Genomic DNA, 18918 nt, shown 5'->3' with positions numbered 1-18918 from the left:
GGGGGAAAGGGGGGGGGGGGAAGGGGGGTAAAAAGAGGAGAAAGACGAACGCGAGGAGGTCTATAGAACGCGGTGCTACCCCTCGTTTTGCGCCGTTGTTGTGCACACGGCTCCGCTCGCTCGTTGCAGCCTTCGCCGAGGCATAATGCACTTAGCAGCCCGTCGCGTACCGTTTCGCGTTACGCTATTGTCGAGAGCCCTTGTCCTCCCCCCTTCCACCGGTACACTTCTCATTGTGGCGAAGAAAGTCTCGTCTCGGCGAAATGTGCCGCGCAACCTGCACGAGTCGCTCACGGCTAGCACACGTCACACGCGCGTACAAACGTACCGCCCGCTTTTAGACCGTCGCACCGCGCCGCTCCTGTTTCCACGAGATAAATTTCGACTGTCGCGTGTGGCGTGCGCGTGATACGTGGAAAATTAACGACAGGTGAAAGGAGATCGCGATCGATTCCGCGGGCTTGTTAACGAAACGTTACGCGTACGCGGCACGTTGAATTGATATTATCTTATGTGTCGATAGTATGTTAAATTACTTCCTGTTACTCGGAATTTAAGCGAGATTACGGCATTTTGATAAGGCTCTAAGCGAGCGTATCCCTTTTTGACAGAAGAATTTCCTTGCGTCATATATCACGATTATAACGGGAATGTTGAATTCATATATTTTCTTGTTACGTATATATGTATATACTGTATGTCCTGGTAGAAATTTCATGCATTTTTTGAGCAGTTACTAAACAGTTACACCAACTTCTGTCTAGTAGCTGAGAAGGAAAAGTACTTTATAGGATCCCAATCAGGATGTAACGCTTTGTTTGCAGTTACTGCATACAAAAGTTGCATAAAGTCTGAATCCATTTACTGCATAAAAACACAACAAATAATGGATATTAAATTAATTAATAAGCATTAATAAGCAAGCCAACTGCTCGTGAAGTGGACAGAATAAAACTCTATCAAGTTCTTGTCCATTTCCTACTCAGTATTAGCACAATTAATGAGAATACAGTAATATTAGATAGTAACGGAATAGGTGTCTAGGAAAACTGCATACATTTCTACTAGGGTGTTTATCAAACATATTTGTAAGGTTTTAGAGACGAAATATTTTATTTTCATGTACTCAGCATGCGTGCACGTGTCGTAATCTAGGACATATGTGTCAATTTGCTTCTTGCCACTTGTTCGCCACTTGTTTGTTCGAAATAGCGTCTTATCGAGTTGTATCGCGCAATGTTAATTAACTTCTAGCAGTATATCGTAATTATATTTTGTAATTATATATGTAGATCAGTGCGTATGTACAGACGTGACTAATGAAATATTGCATTGCCTTTATAGCGCACTGTGACGTAGTCTCATCATATATCTGGGACAATACACAAAGTAAAACGGCAGTCAACGCAGTATAAAATCGATATGACAGTTTCCTTAAACAAATACAGCGCCGATGTAAAATTCTTCACAGCGTTCATTCATCACGTAAAAAGCATGCTTATTGAATCATATCATTTATCATTAATATTTGCTTTGACTAAAGTCTAACTCTCTAATGAATTGTAGAATTCTAATTGTACATGTAAATTTATGTAGAGAATATAAATCTTGCGAGATAACACTACGAATTTATCAAAATTCACGCGACGCGCAAATATGTAAATATTACGTAAATCGTTAGAGATAAAGCATGCAACTGCTCTAACAAAAATTAGCATTATATGTATCGAATTGTAAGGGTATTCTCTAAAATTAATAGGAGTCTACAGCAAATTGATGTTTTCTGTATATAACTTTAATTACTGTAGTTATAATAATCGAGAAGATCAAACTTTAAGAGACGTAACACTCAAAATTAGCTGTGCATTTAATTGGTCGTTCCGAGAAAACTTTTGACATTAACAACTGGCTTTGTCTTGCTGGAAGAATAGATCTTCGTTTACACACAGAAGTGAGCATTAAATAAACTTTACGTGCCTTAAAATCATTCTACTCTACCAGCTCGTTTATACTCTCACGTCGTAAAAGATAAAGCGCAAATGTTTCAATTTATCATTATGCGACATTAAGGGGAAACTTCGCAATTTGTTGCACGTAGATAGCAATTACTAAAAAAAACACATTGCGTTGCAAATTGCTTTATATAATATTTATTAAAGCTGCCGCGATGTACCGTGAAAAAATAATCTAAATTTATTTAACAAAAGAACTATCCGTATTCCGCGCTCTCTAAATCATTTTTCGAAAAAATCGTTTATCTTTCTCAAATCCAATGAATGTTTATATTTCCAAGTTGATTTTATTCTACAGATAGGAAGATGGGCAGGTCGTTATCTAGTCGTTATCCCTAAATCCCGAATGCTCACACGTCGTATTTTGTCGAAGTAACCTTTCACATGGCCCACTGCATGATCCAAATGTCGTCTACGTAATACGTAGGGTTACTATACATGTCCTATTTTCCTATTAGGATAATCCTACGATGTATCTGTTTTACATTTGTGTTTAAACGTACTACTTTAGATAAAGTTAAATCAAGAGTTTAATCACACATTGTTGGAACAGAACGACAGAAAAAATTGTAGGTAAAATGTAGATTCTTTTTATTTGATCAGTCCTCTACGGCTCTCTGCTGCTTTAATCTAACAATAAAATATCGCGTGCTACTAACTGACGTGTGAGCATGTAAACATGCACATTTACATCATCTGACATACTCTATAATTGAGTATCGTTGTCTTTAGCAAATGGAAGATAATAAACAATGAGTCTTTATCACCTATTTTATGTACCGTTAGTATGAACAATGATAGTTGCAACTGTGAATTCACGCCGCAATCTTAGAAGTTTACGTATGATACCCTAAAACTACTAGTATATTGTTTTACAGATCCTTTTATAAAAACGTTTAGAGATTATTTTCTTCTGATAATTTTTGAATATTTATCTTTAAATTAATATCTGCATTTTTAATTAAAAAAAACCAACTTTAAAAAATGTAAATATTTAATAAACTTTCTTATCTATCAGTTATCAATACGAAATTTATTTTTATAGATAAATTTGTACCGTAGACTGCAATTGGTAATAATTTAAAGAGAGAGTTACAGAAAAAAAAATAAAATAAAACTTGTAGAGAAACATCTGTTATTTTAAAATAACACGATAGTAAACATTTTAAACAAGTAATTTTGTTTTCATGTTTTTCGTGATTTTTTACATTGATGGAATACTCCTGTAAAAGTGTGTGGTTGTTGTTTTATCCCTCTCCACTCATCGAGCGCGTACATACGCGCACGGGATAAGGGACTTGCGGCGCTCGCTGTATGTAGCCGGCATTGGTAATTCATGCGCTTGCAACCCAGAGGAGAAGAGGGGAAGTTGCGTTATAAGATTAATGAACAAATAGCCCTCCCTACGGAGAGAGGTTCGGATGAGACGGGGCCAAATATGGCGTTCTCTCGCCCTCGGGCCGCATGAATGATGCAACGCGCGGGCATGGATTTACAATCGAGTCATTATGCGGCGTGCACAACGGGATCGTCGATCCTCGTCATATGGTTTTTTCGGCGTTCGTAACTTTCTCTCGAACACATCCGCTCGCATGCTGCATGCAGATGCCGCAGGAAAAAGCCGCCGTCTATCGAGTGATTAATGCAAAAATTCGATTGATTTAGTTTTTATTCTCTTTTACACTAAATAGTGACAGTTTTTTGATTTTTGTACTTTGTTCGTATAACAAAATCGACACCAAACAATGTCTTTTTATATTACATTTATTTATTATCTCTCACAATTAGATATACAATGTTGCCTTGGCATAATTAATGACTGTACTATCATGAGTTCTCTAAACTCTTCAGAGTGGAATCTTGCTCTAAAGAATAAAAATTGAGTCAGTCGTGAAAAAAATAGTTCAGTTTTCAGTTTTCAAGAATGAGATTTCATTCTAAAAGTTCATTCTAAAAGTTTTAGGGAATAGGAGTCTGAGAGACATTATTATTCAAAATTATAATATCGTGATTAATATTATTAATTATGTCAATCCGACAATGTCGTGTACATAATAAACGTAATATACATTTCATTGATATTCATTTTATGTGACAAAGTATAAAAATCAATTGTCATATTTAGTATTAATGTATACACATATATTTATATATCTTCTAAAAAATATTAAAACTAGTTTGGAGACATGACACGGTTTAAGTAAATTATCTCGAAAGTTAATCAATGATTGTTACGTTATATTTATAACGACTGAAAAACTCAGATCGAATTTATCTTAAGATAATCTTGACATAATCAGAATTATTATTTTTAATTATTCTTCATGGTTTAACACTCGATTTTATTAACTCTTAATGATGACACACCTTTGGATCATTCGTGCCCTGCATATCTCTTTTCTTTGAAATACTAAGAGCACCTGGTCAAATACCGGTCTCTTTTCTATTCCTAAAACAAGTTTGGCATCTAGGTAGAGAACAAGTTTTGTGCGTTGCCGGCTTCAATCGTGCGTATTCTTTAACTGGCATAACTCCGAAATTCACCTTTGTGTCACAAATGACCCAACGTGTGTACGGAGTGTACATTTTTGTAACTAAAAATTTTTTATTTTTTTCTTTATTTTCAACTAATTTTCGGTTGTATTGCGGGAATGTTTCGCGAATTATTAAAAAAAGAGTTTAACCCTAGAGAGAACAATATATTAGCCCTTACTAAACACGATTTTTGGCACCTTTGTACTAAACGTCAGTAATATTATATATTATGTTGTCTGCAATGTTATAAAGAACATTTTCCTAATAAATTATAAGTTTTTTTATAGCAATAGTAAAATTCATTATTTAAAATGTAAATGCAATATATTTTGAATTTATAGCCATTCATGCATATTAAAAAACATCATTTACAGGTTACGCAATAACTACAAACTTTTTGGGTAGCCAACACTTGAACTATTTTTTTTTGTAGTTTGAAATATCAATTTTAAGATATTAAACTATATTTTTCCTTTAAACATTTTTGTTTCAAAGTTTTACATTTTTATATGAAACAGTGCATTTTTCTCATTTTGTTAATTATATTTAGTTATAACAATTTATCTACAATTTGTTATGAATATATAACTGTACAAATACTTTCGAAAGATGTCAAAATGTATGTAAAAATCGTTTTATAATTTATATATACTTGTAAAAGTGATGAAAGTTAATCTAGGACACGAATGACTGAACGTGTGTAGTAAGGGTGCCAAAAACTAAGATGTGTACTAAAGTTTAAGAGTTAAGAGTAGGTATACTTATATGTACATATTAATAATTTTTTTATTTTGTATCAATTGAATATTTAATTGGAAAAAAATACATATAATATTCAAGACTGACATTAAGAATGATTGAATTATTTTTTAAGAATGATTATCTCCATATGGAAAACTTGACTTAATATAAGAATAGATTTTTTTTTAAAACATTCCAATTAGGACTTAGAAGACTGTTCTTTATTATATTTTTATATTCTGAATAATAATGAGTAATTTCCTTGTATTATTTATTGATTAACGAAGCAATGATACGCGTTGTTTGAAATTAATCTTTTTCAAACTCGATATGTGTGAATATTAAATTTAACGTTTATTTACAGAATGATAATTATTCTCAATTTAATTGGAGAAGTATTTATGTAAATTAATTTATTATTACTCTTTTTAACTCTTTTGTCTCAAGAGACAAAGTAAAAAAAATCGTGTGATTTTATGCGCTCAAAAAAATGTTCTGATCAAACTAACAGAAGGACCTAACAAGAATAGCATTTTGGTGGGGAAAACAAATTGAAATTAATTCTAGTTATGGTAACTAGAAATTTTAATTTAATTTAATTTAATTAAACCAGATATTCTCCGTTTGGTTTTACCAAAATGCTATTTTTGTTGGGTTTTTTTTGTAATCAGAACATTTTTGGATGAACTTCCGAAAAGCCGTTATTTCCGAACATTTTTTTCAATACGGGCAATAAATTAAAAAAATGAGGAATTAAAGTACGTAATAATCAAATTACATAACTGTTAAAAATTAAATTTTAAATAATTGTTATTGCAATTTTTTTAAATTCCCTTAGTTTAATTAAGTTGAAGTGCTATTTTAGGTAACATCAAAAAACCCGCAGAACATACAGTGAGAGTAAAAAATATTCGTACAAGGAAATTTTTTATAAAAAGTCTTATTTGTAAAAAATAAATATTAATTAGCAATTTTATACAATGAATACATTCTGTTCTAACACGAACAAACGAGCTTCGCATGTATTCATGATTTTAAATTTCTCGATTATACGAATACTTTTTGAGCATCCAAAAACACAATTTTTAATTTTCGCTAATTTTTCAGATGATACATTTTCTATAATTAATACACATTTTTTTGGTATATATAATTTTAAGAAATATACAGTCTATTTTATTCTTTATGAATAAATTATTAATTACCCAACAAGAAATGATCGTCAATTAATCGTCGAATCGACGTCAGATTGATATTAAAATCATCGTATCGATTCGATATCAGTTCGATGACTCATTTTTCGCTGGATAATATAAAGTTTTTTAACAAACATTTTATCTGCACGAATACTTTTCGCACTCACTGTATAAGCACGAAGAATGATATAATTTTTTCCTTGAAATTAAATTTGCGTAGATATTACGCTTGTACGTATCTATTTCATAGTGCGTTACGTATTCCGGGAATAGTAATAAAACTGGCGCGCAGCCTTGGGAGTTGTTTTCGTCACTAACGGCTCAATGTTTTTAGGTAAGGTCAGTGTACTGCCATTCGTACTGCGGCATTCGATTCGGTAAGTCGCGCCGCGAGACGTTCCGTGCGTCGTCGCATTATTACGTTTCAAAACGCGATCGCGAGCCGATAATGAGATTCATTTACTAGCTTATTTCTTTAACGATACTTCTTTAGATTCGTACGGTCTCTCATCAAAGCTCTTGCGTGAACTCTCGCCGTGATTTATCCACTTTGTCTTCGAGTTGAAAGCATTCGGAGTAATCGTGCTGCGAATTGAGAGGTTAAGTTTAAGCAATGAAAGGCCGTGGCATATCGAGTCATTTATTATCGCCATCGCATGTATTTCGTGGGATTTATCCGATCGAAATTTTCGCGTAATCGAATGCATGCGAATGTAAAATCTGTTATGTTTTCGGACGACTCGTCGCATTTTTAACAGTCATATTCGCGATGGCGTCGTATTGAAACAATGGAGTGAAGTTGCCGAGTCTATCCTCGAGCTTTTCAATCATTCACGGAACGTCGGAGATAAAGAACGCGTCGATTGCGAGTCGAGTGGCATCGTGATGCGTAAATAACTGTTTTTTTTTTCCATACTCTGTTTTCAACCGGCGTAGCGCAAATTCCGCATTCGTACGTCGATACGTGGTGATTAACGACAGAAATGCCGTTTAAAGTATCGCGCGATCGTTGGAATCTGATAATTACGTAGCGCGCGTACAGTTGTACCTAACCTTGTTTCCGCGAGTGAGTGTTGAGTGAGTTCAAATCTGAAAGAATCTGAGAGGAGGAAGAGGCCTAGGAGAGGCATCGGGCAACGGCGGAGCAATCATGAGGTGAGTAACGTATTATTTTATCCACCACCTGCAACGTTAATCATTTCTACTTTCTAAAATCCTTGGAGTATGATCTAACAATCTAATTCTAAAGAGTGAAATCTCACTCTTAAAAAATATTTAATATAAAAACTAGGACAAATAAGAGCTGGAACACAGATATTATTTGTGTCTAATTACACAATTTCTTTCTTCTTTAATTTATACAAGAAAAACAATAGATCAATGTTTCGGTTATTTGCAACCATCTTCAGGATAAAAAACTCTTTGAATCCGCAAAAAATATAAATGTCCGAATAAAAACCGAAGAATGCAAGTACAACAAGGTTTTAAAAAGTACTTGCATTCTTCGGTTTTATTAAGAATAATTAGATACACATTTATATTTTTTGCGGATTTAAAGGGTTTTTTATCCTGAAGATGGTTGCAAATAACTACCGAAACGTTGATCTATTCTTTTTAACTTGTATGAATTAAAGAAGAAAGAAATTGTGTAATTAGACACAAATAATATCTGTGTTCCAGCTCTTACTTGTCCTAGTTTTTATATTAATATTCTTTATTGAGAGCTCTTTTTATTACTCACTCTTCAAAATTGCCTATTAAAACATTCTGTTTTTAACACTGACTCAATTGTGTCATTCTTTGTCACTTTCTAGAATTAGAGTCCACTCCAAAGGTTTTAGAAAGTAACAAATTGTGCGTCAATTATTTTTCGAAATATCTAAGGCTATGTTCTAATTCCCATCCGAGTGCCACCCATCACTATATCCTTATTTACTTGTTTTGAACATTAAACAAGGATGATACCTTGAGAGCACCCGAGTGGGAATCTGAACACGTCTTAGGCCCAGTTTCACAACTCACAGTTAACTCTTAACCGAGATTTAACTTATTCATTGTCTCTTTCCAATTTTAAAATTGGAAAGAGATGAGAAACAAGTTGAACCTCGTTTAAGAGTTAACTGTGAGTTATAAAGCTGGGCCTTCGGGTCTCTTTCTCCAACCTTGGTTAAGTTAATGAACGGTTACATGGGGCTCATTTATATGTCTGTTTCTACTAACGTAGATTAAATTTAATTTTGTTTCAACTTATTTTTTTCCCTTTTTCCAGTCCCAAGAATTAGAAAAAGAATAAGAATAGTTGAACTGGGATTAAAGTTAATCTACATTTGTAGAAACAGACATTAGGCCCAATTTCACAACTCATAGTTAACTTTTAACCATGAAATTTAGCTTAAAATAAGGGTAAAAAAGACCCATAGGCCTCGTTATACTTGTCGCAACGTTTGTGAGCACATTTCATCCTTGTTATTTATCAAATGTTTAAAAAATGAAATGATGCACGCGAGCGTTGTGTACGTTAAATAAAAGACACTCTTAATTCTTATGAATGCTGGAATAATTTATAATATGGACATATTTATATTTTGTAGATCAACGTAATTGGTGTAACAACTCCGCTGCTGCGCGTCCTACCGGTGAGTTAAGTTTTATTTTAATTTGAGATAATGAATCAGCGCAGATTTTTATTTCAGATGCATTGAAGATGTATGTAGTTTTGTATGTACATATATGTATATTTTTTCAAGTTAATACATAATAATATAGTAAATATAGTATCTCGTAAGTCGTAGATTCATCATCTCGAAATATGAATGAGTTAGAATGTTAGATCGGAGATTAGATTTAATATTAAGATTTGATATAGATTAATATATACGAGAAATAATATTTAATATAATATACTAAATAATCAATTCTGATATATATGAATACTGACACTAGTAATTTATTGTACGTATAAACATGCATATAAATAACACACCATTTATTTTCGTATATCTTAATATTTGGATAAAATATTAAATTTGTCTGAAATGTGTATAGCATAAATTCATGAACGTAAACAAAAGAATAATGGGAGATATTTTTATCATTAATAAAGTAAGCTTGATAAAAAATGATAAATATTGATGTTTCAAAAAACAGCAATTATTTCAATAAATTTAATTAAAAAATATCTTGTACTACTTTTTGCCAAACATTCTGTACGCAAATAAGATTTTTATGCAATTGAGAACACCATGAAGATATAATATAATAATAAAGTAATTGGGAAAATTAAATAGACTGTATTTTATTAAATTGTTGGAAAATTTATTTTTTAGTAAATAAAAAACAAATGAATAAAGATAAAAAATGTAAAAAAACTCACATAAGAGAGCGCGAAATAACAATGTCTTTAGAATATAAAACTTTTATTTAAATTCTTTTATAGTGTTCATTTATGTTACATATTTTATAAGAAATAGAAAATAAAGTTATTGAAACAATTGTGTAGAAAAAATTGTTAATATTTAGTTGTGTTTTTTTTTCTAAATATTTATTAAGAATTTGAAATCTGCATTCAATTTATTTATATTTTTTCAAGATAACATATATTATTTACTGATACAAGAAAGTAATAATTAAAAGTTTTTTTTAATTCTATCAAAAATATTAAATAAAAAAGGCAGGAAAATAGCGTGTATCATATTACAATTAATTTAAGTAATAAAAAGCGCACTGATGATTATTAATTGCATGTAGTTTTATCCTGATCTTTCATAGCTCATTTATATTTATTATTGATAACTAAATTTTATATGTCGATGCGAAATTCATATATTCGTGTACGAATTTACGGACTTATGACATTCCTTTAATAAATGGCGACACAAATATCAAAGAAACGTGTGTTTTTTTGCACAATAATAGATCGGGAAGCGATCTCCGAGTATTTAGAGGCTGAAGGATTGCTGTATGCTAAAACAGCTCTCATATCGTAGACTCGTAGAGACTAGCAATCTCGAGGTCAGGCTGGTGCGATTAAGCGAAAAATGCCGGTATCAGATACGGTCGTCTGCTTTCCCTGGACGTTACCATTAATTCTGCATAAACGAGCTTTTAAGCGATCCATGATATGATTCGCCCGATTTCCCTTATCATCCGCCATGGTTCGTAATCACGGCTATTTCTTTTCCCATTGCAAAATCTTTCTGACGCTCGTCTTATAATTACGATGCTTGATGATCACCATATTTCCGTGTCATCGTTATCTCCATCATGATCGTCCTGTCGTTGCCGCCATCGTAACCCATCTTCCTTACTACCTCGTATCACCAAACGATCGCAAATTATCAGAACAGTCCTCATAAGCTTGTCATATAGATAGCGTATCTTGGATGAAAATGCGTTTTGCAGGAAATCGAGTGATACGTATGTATATTTATGTGAGAAGAGATAATAATTTTGAAACGTCATAGGAACCATAATTATTTAAAAAGACATTTTAAAGGAATAAAGTTGCATTAATTAAAACACTGTCTTTGGCTCTGAATTTAAATGTATTATGTAATTTAAGGAGACATATCGCATCTATCCAATTAATTTTAGACCGCGTTTCTAAAGTATATAATTTAGTTATCGCACATCATAACATATATATGATAGGTACTTACAACTTGTTATCCAACCATATTCGCTCGTTTAAGGACTAGGTACTTTAAGGGCTTTAAGGTCACTTAGTGCTAACTTTGGTTAAGCAAATTATCTTGTTCTGTCTCCGTTATGATAGACCATTATTTAGAAAATGTTAATTACTATGCATGATATTAAGTTGCCATACTTGTTTCTGCATATATAGGTGCATGAAAATTATTGGTGCATCATAAATGCGAGGATGCTTTCAGGTGGAAAGGCTTTTTGTTAGCGTTGATGTGCATGAAGTGTCATTATAATACTTCATTATCACTATGTCGGTTGCGTTAACAAGCCGCGATTGTTCTCGCGATTCGCCGGAACAAGCGTGCGCGCGCGAAAGTGTTTCACTGCTGTGTGCGATTAATAATCGGCCCCTCGCACGCGCGATTCCGCGCTGAGTTACAAAAGGCATCAAACCATCGCACGTTTATACAATATGCATGCGCTTTTGCAGACGATGGTGGTCGCGCAGCGTTGCAAATTTAACGCACTATTCGTAACGCTAAGCACTCCCATTGGGTATTCCCTTCGCATCATCGAGCATTTGTTCATTTCGACGGGTTTATCGTCGAATCGCAGCAGCTATACGAGCCGTGAGCTACATTATTATTTCGGAATTAGAGTCGTGCGTGCTTTTATCGTATATTACGGGCGCGGCGGTACAGTTATCTTTCTGCGAGAGCAATATAACTCGCCAGTTTTAATTGCTATTTCCGCTCCGTAACATCATGATATATCGCGGTTTTCTTCTTGGCTTTTTCAAGTGCGGTATTATCAAGATTCTCTCTCTCTCTCTCTCTCTCTCTCTCTCTCTCTCTCTACTTTCGATGTTGTCTTCGTCTGGCATGCTTAGAATGACTTCATTCATTTTCTATACACGACCCACGTTTGCGTTTGTCCGGCTTACATGCGTGTGCCCGCCGCGAGAGTTCCACGAGTTTCTGTTCTTCGTTAGCGAAGTCGCTTGAGTGAAAGAGGGTTCAGTGAAGGGTCGGGAGGCCTAGCAGAAGCAGGAATCGTGGAACTTTTGCATCGAACACACTACCGGTATTGTTTCGTTCGTACTCGAGAGACAGGAACAAAGCGACGTTGTGAGGTCTTATTCCGTGAGCTCTATTCTAGCCGGCGATAACCCGCGCAAGAGTTCTCCTTCTGGAAAGTATCAGCCGATTTTATAAGACAAGTCTTGGTGCCACCGCGAACTCGATAAACTTATATTTTTAAAGCCTGGACCGGAAACGCGAAGCCCACTAATGCCCATTTCTACCAATGTGGATTAACTTTAATCTCGGTTCAACTTACTCTTCATCTTTTTCTTATTTTTGAAACTAGAAAAAGATGAGGAATTAGTTGAAACGAGATATTAAAGTTAAATTGCATTGGTAGAAACAGGCATAAGGCCCAGTTCCACAACTGACGGTTAACTCATAACCGAGGTTCAACTTATTCATTGTCTCTTTCCAATTTTAGAATTGGAAAAAGATGAGAATAAACTTCGGTTAAGAGTTAAACATGAGTTGTGAAACTGAGCCTAAATCGCCAAGAATTTTTCTTTTCTGCACCTTGCTATAAACCCTGATCATTTTCCTTTCCAATATTAACAGATAATTTTTGAAGAACAATTTATTTTTTTGATATATATAATATGTGTTTTTAATGGGAAACGATTGATGCAGAGACATTCTGCATGTATCCTATAATAACGAGAGCTCGTACACCCCTACTATTAGCAAATTAAATTTCGAGTTGCTCGATGTACATGGTGCGATTTGAATATTGACTTCTCATTAAACTTGCCGTTTTCAAACGGCGGCTCCGAATACATTAAACGAGGCATTTATGTTAATAACTGTTAATTGCTGTTATAATCGGAGCAATATGGCTTTTGTATTGTTTTATCGCAAATAATCGGGGATTACGCTTGTGGCGATGAACCAGGTTCATCGAATCAAAGATACGACTGTTTTATGCTTTATCGATCGCTCTATTATTATTTCATAAAACTTATGTCGCAACAGATATAATTCAAGAAAATATGATGTAGCAGTAATATAAAGTATCTATAGATGATTCATACTTTCACAGTGCGCGTTTAGTGAGAAATAGCTAATAAATGTACGATAATAAAATGCGTTAATCGAAATCCGATACAATAATATTACCGCGTTTATGATGTACTTTGAGACAAATTGGAAATTACGTCGTTCATCGTCGAGTATTAAAATCCTTTCTTGATGCGTAGTTTTCTCAAAGCTGTATATTACCATTTTTAATATCATCTGATCTTAAGACGTTATCTCGAGAGTTCGGCTCTTAAAGATCGGACAAGTGTTTGACGGTGATCTTTAGCAGAACCGTTCTGGAGGCGAGATGGAATAAAATCGATTCATGCCTCTTGTGTGAACACATTTATGTACGCTATTTGAGCAAGTAACCTAATATCTCTAATTAACGTCAACTTGTGGTATCTAATAATTTCAGATTTTTTTATAGAACTCTTTATGCTTTATTTTAAAAAAATCAACATTCTCTCTCTCTCTCTTTCTTAATGCAATATGATGTTGTTATGCAATTAAAATAAGCATTAAAAGAAAAGGCATTTGAATTTCTCAAAACAACATGTGTATAATAGTACCATATGATAGTGTATTATAAGGTAGTTATCAAAGATTACAGCGCTTTGAATAAAAGAGGATCTCGTAAATTCTGCTCGAAAAAGTTAATAACGGAGAAAGTTAATGGTATTTCTTGCTCAATCGGGAAGAAAAACCAGACGCAACGAAACGTATTATAAAGACGTGAGTTTAAAGGATAATGATTCATAATAAAGCGGGAAACGCGAGTCTTCGTAACATCGTTTTCAAATCAGATAGCTTTACGCAACAGTGTGATTCAGTGGTCAGATAGGCGTATTATGATAGTATACATATCGATGACATACGCTGTAAAAAAAGATAGTCAATTTTAATAAATAGTTGAATACATGCCAACTAAATATTTATTAAATATGAAGATATATTTATTTGATACAAGAAATGTTTAGTTGATACAAGAAACAATCTTTTTTTTTACTGAACAAATATTTATTGTAAGTAAATGTTTAGTTGGCAGTATTGAACTAAATATTTATTAAGATTGACTATATTTTTTTCTCAGTGTATGATTAGAGAAGCGCGTTGCAAATTATTTGAATAAAAAAAAATATATATATAATTCTATTTTTTTTTATAAACATTTGAAATTTATACCGTTAATCTTTATGTTAAACATGATAGTTGAAACGGAGGAGAACATGCTAATAATAATATTGAGCTGAGGTGGTAACATTTCTAGCAGTAAAATATTTCTTCACTCAATGCCGACGGGAGATACAATAAAATCGAAGAGCACGGTCGCTTTATTCAGATGCGTCTACATGCATTGACATCTATATATACCTACACGAAATGTCCAGACCGTCCGATTATCTGTTCGAGTGGACAAGCGATGTCGCCTGCCCTTACCAGACAATCGGACAGTATCGCAATTCTTTCTTTCGGCCGTGTTGCGTGCGTTCCTACGCGTAAGCACAACTCGCGAGGAAAACTGCGAAAGTTTATCGGCGTGCGAGTGCACCTTCGTAGCCTGTTGCATCTTCAAGGCGCACATATCGCAGGTCCTGTTACATTTCGTTGGATTTACAATTTAAATCCAGGCTCGATCACGTCTTCTGAAAAGATGGGTCACTCCGCTGCGCGGACGTGCACGGTTATCCGTTCGTGGCAAAGGATCCGTGCATGGGCGGAATTTTATTCGTCTGGATAAAAGCGATGCGGAATTATGCGAGATTTTGTTTAGCGTCGTCCGTGAAATATCATACGCGATAACTTGATGTACAATATACGCAAATGTGTAGTTGAGAGCAGGCTCTTTAAGGAGGTTGTAAGGGCATAAAACACATATATTAATATTTTCGCTTTAAACAAACTACATACATGTGAAAGTTGGTTCATAACATTCTGGTTTTATTGAGCAACACATTTTTATAGGTTATTTATTTTATTTGTTATTAGTTTTATTGTTATAAACAAAAATTGTTAAAATAATAAGAAAAATTTAAATGTTTTTATATAAATATATTAAGTACTAAACATGACTTATGTAAAGTTTCATTGAGATTCACCATTAGTTTATAACAAATAACATTTTATTTATTTACTGAACAATTAGTATCTGCATCTCAAGAAAACTTTACAAAAATATTGTTGAATTCCTAGAGTATTTATATTAAAAAATTGAGATTTTTATCATTATTGTATAATACATTTTCATATATTTATATTAGAGTACAAATTAAAAAAATATTACTACTTATTTAAATAACTTTTGATCCAGATGGTCAATTGTTTCTATTTTTTTGGTATTATTATTAAACGAAATTTAGAATAGTCTGTAATTTTTTCAAGTAGTTCTTAACATATTGCATTTGCCTTACAACCTCCTTAACCCTCTAGTAACATAAATTTTAGCTCTTCTATCGGCAATAGAGATTTTTGAGAAGTAAAGCAAATTTTTTATTGTTCCAGATTATACAAAAATCTGAAAAAATTTCTGGTATACTTGTCAAAGTTTTAACAATGAGTTTTTAGTAATCGGATTGTATTTTACTTATTTTTTTTTATAGATTTAGATTTATCTACTAAAATTTAAAAACAAAATATCAATGATGTCTTTAAAGATCCCAGTTGCCGGTAGAGGGCTAATTTACATATTTTTTCTACATCTCTTCAATCTCGGTAAACAAACGTTTGTTTAATAATTGATGTAACATCTTGTTTCTGCAATGATTTCCAAGGTGAAGTGGAGTCAAAACTATTTTCTTGAAGCTCACGATTTTAACGCAATCAAATATATATAGATGGAAATTGCTTATTGACTCGAGTAGAAATAGTAAATAGTATCCTCGGACGAGTTTTAATGACGATCACTTTTCGCCGGGACGATCCACTTTCCATCGCGAAAGATACTTTATCATGCAAATTTGCTCTTATAACCAGACTGTCTGTATAAATCTCAACAGCACCTATATCGCAGCCACGCTCATAGCCGCGCAAACTTTCAAGGAGAGAAAGAAGCTGCGATGAGTGTATCGATCGAATAGGTTGAGAGAGGCACAGAAACCGATAAGCGGCCGATTGAAAGGGAAAGGCACGATAAAAATTTAAATCCGAACATTACCATTGCCATGGGTTACGTTACTTTTTTATTTTACTCTAACTGGATCTTTAAATCTATTTAATGGATCATTTATCGATAGCACTTCCTGTATATAAGACCTAATAAAAAAGGAATATATATAACTATACCGTATATTGCATACAAGATGGATGTTAAATTTAAAAGAATTGTTATATGTAAATGATTGCAGTATGCATTATACGAGGAAATGTTTTTTTCATGTTACGTAACAAAAGACGATAACTAGACACGTTTAAAAAAAGAATCGTAATACATAATTTAAAATGAGCTAGCTCGCTCAATGATGCAGTTATCAAGATTGACTAATTGTATGAGGCTGCGACTTATTAGTCGAGATCGTGCTAAACAGTAGGTAATTAATGCTGACCGCATTTCCACGGTTTGTCGCGTTTGCTCCGGCTCATAGCCGGTCGAGAAATGCACTAATGAACGTAATTACAGATAAAAGGTCGCGAAACGCCGGCAGGACCTGACCACCGCGCCGCGCCGCCGGAATTGCTTTGTTGTCGTGAATCCAACGCGTGATCGATTTCACCAGGAGCAAGCAAATTACAATTTGCCGAGCACACCGACTGACTTTCCGTGGAGGAAACGTAAGCCTCTCGTTTAACGAGCAGCCTTAACAAAGGCGGAGAGAGAAATTGCTTTTTCGGTGCGGGGGCAACGATATTTCTTTTTCTATCACGTGGGGTGGAAAGAAACGAAAGAGAGAGAAGGAGACAAAGCAAGTTTAAGGTTCTCTTCAAAATATGGACCAAGCGCTCGACAAAGATCAAAGTGCTCTTACTTCCAGCTCGGTTGTTGGCGAGAGCGCCTTTTAATTTTCTTTGCTAAGTAGTCGAGCAAACAAGTCGCGGTTTACGAGTGTGCTTATACTATCCCGTTGCTAGCTGACCGCGATTCCTACTTCGTATAAATGAGATTATCAGTACCTGCATATATATTAACTTATTAGAAAGCATCATCTAAATATTCCCAAGATATTTGATAATTGTATTACTTTTTTATAACTCCTTAATTTTAAATCACAAAAATAACTATATTAAAATTTTATATTTTCCATGAGTTGACTACATCCAAAGTAAAGAATGTTTTTAAAAATCTAATTTATCACTATACTTACCGTTCAATTAATGATTATTTTGCATTTTTGTTAAGAAGAAAATGAAAACGTATCTTAACGCAGATAAAATACGAGATAAAATAATGAAAAAGAAATTAATTATTTTTGTAATTTTGTAAATTGATTACAATAAGTGTCTTGTTCATTTTTGAATTTATTAAGAGCTGTTATTTAAAAGATATTGTTAATATATAGTGTTATGATATTTGTAATTTATACATTGTAAGAAAACTAGTTATCCTTTTTCATAAATGTTATATAATTTAAACATAGTCTTTTAAAAATACTTGATAGATACATATCTGTAGGAATCTCGATACAATAATATATTACTCGTATCGAGTATAATTTCATAAGAATTTCAGAATATATCTTTCTCATCGTTATATAACTAACATTTACGATACGCCTGAAGGGTAGTCTGATCTTTTGCGTTCGGAAAACGAACGCGCGAGGCGGAATCTACGGTTCTCATTCCACAGGTGCCGTCTATGCCAGGCCGTGCTAGGTGACTACTCTTTATCGAGGATGAATAATTTCTCTCCAGTGAAGTGCGCCGAATCGATTGAGCCACTGATTTTCCCAATCCCCGGGAATTTCCTCGGGGAAATTAGCCTCATCGGAAGATTCCCATGGTTCACGTCAGGCGAGATCGGCGGATTATGGGGAAAGCTTTAGCGAAGTTTCACTTTCCTCGAATTCTGCGCTCCGAAAGCCCGCTTCTATTACGGCGGAGCTTGTCTTATGCGGATTTTCGTGATGTTATTACTTTATAATTTGCGCGCGGATGCGCGACCCTTTCTTCTTCCAGGGCTCTCATATTATTTATTTCTGTAACAGCACGGTGACCCGCGTCCAAGGTAAAACCAATCATTTTCAACCTATCCCGATCGGGAATTTTTCGTCGAGTTTGTGAAGTTCCGGGAAAGTTACGCGCGCACGAATTACTTCTTTTTGACGTCACGGCAGTTTCCGCGGGCTTTCAATTAAACGCCCTTTTAGCGAAGCGTGGCTAACTCGTCTGGAACTTTCCCGGGGAACACATTCGATTCTCATTTAACTTGGTCCCTTTGATTTGGAAATGAATGAGCAATAGTGGCCTTAAACTATTTTCCTCTCATCGAGAGGAGGACGACAAAACGCCGCGCCGTCACCGCCGCGGCCGTCGCTACCATACGCGGAGGCAGGTGCCACTTTTAGGAATTAATCGAGGGAAAATCGATAGCTGCCGCGGTGTCGTCGTCCCGTCGAGCGATATTTTGTGCGACTGCCGGCATTCAATTAAAATCAAACCGTCACGGAATGGAAAGAGTTACTGACCGTAGCGTAGCGTGCCGGCCGCTTCGACTGTGAGAGAGAGGAGAGAAAGAGAGAGAGAGAGAGAGAGATTGAA

General features: G+C 34.2%; 1 protein-coding gene across 2 annotated transcripts in view; it reads left to right on the top strand.

Annotated features, from left to right (window-relative positions):
• LOC108759806 (Krueppel-like factor 6) overlaps positions 1-18918 on the top strand; it is a 344813-nt gene that overhangs the window by 146513 nt on the left and 179382 nt on the right. The window contains exons 1-2 of one of the 2 annotated variants that reach the window (XM_018505445.1): positions 7575-7639; positions 9076-9120. The exons of the other annotated variant lie outside the window; for it this stretch is intronic. The gene's annotated coding sequence lies outside the window, so the exon portion shown is untranslated. Of the gene's footprint in view, positions 1-7574; positions 7640-9075; positions 9121-18918 lie in introns of those variants that run through there. 2 annotated transcript variants of the gene reach the window in all.

The sequence above is a fragment of the Trachymyrmex cornetzi genome, unplaced genomic scaffold (assembly GCF_001594075.2).
Source record: "Trachymyrmex cornetzi isolate Tcor2-1 unplaced genomic scaffold, Tcor1.1 scaffold205, whole genome shotgun sequence".
Taxonomy (NCBI): Eukaryota; Metazoa; Arthropoda; class Insecta; order Hymenoptera; family Formicidae; genus Trachymyrmex; species Trachymyrmex cornetzi.
Note: the sequence above shows the minus strand (reverse complement) of the source record. Positions and strands in the feature narration are given on the sequence as shown.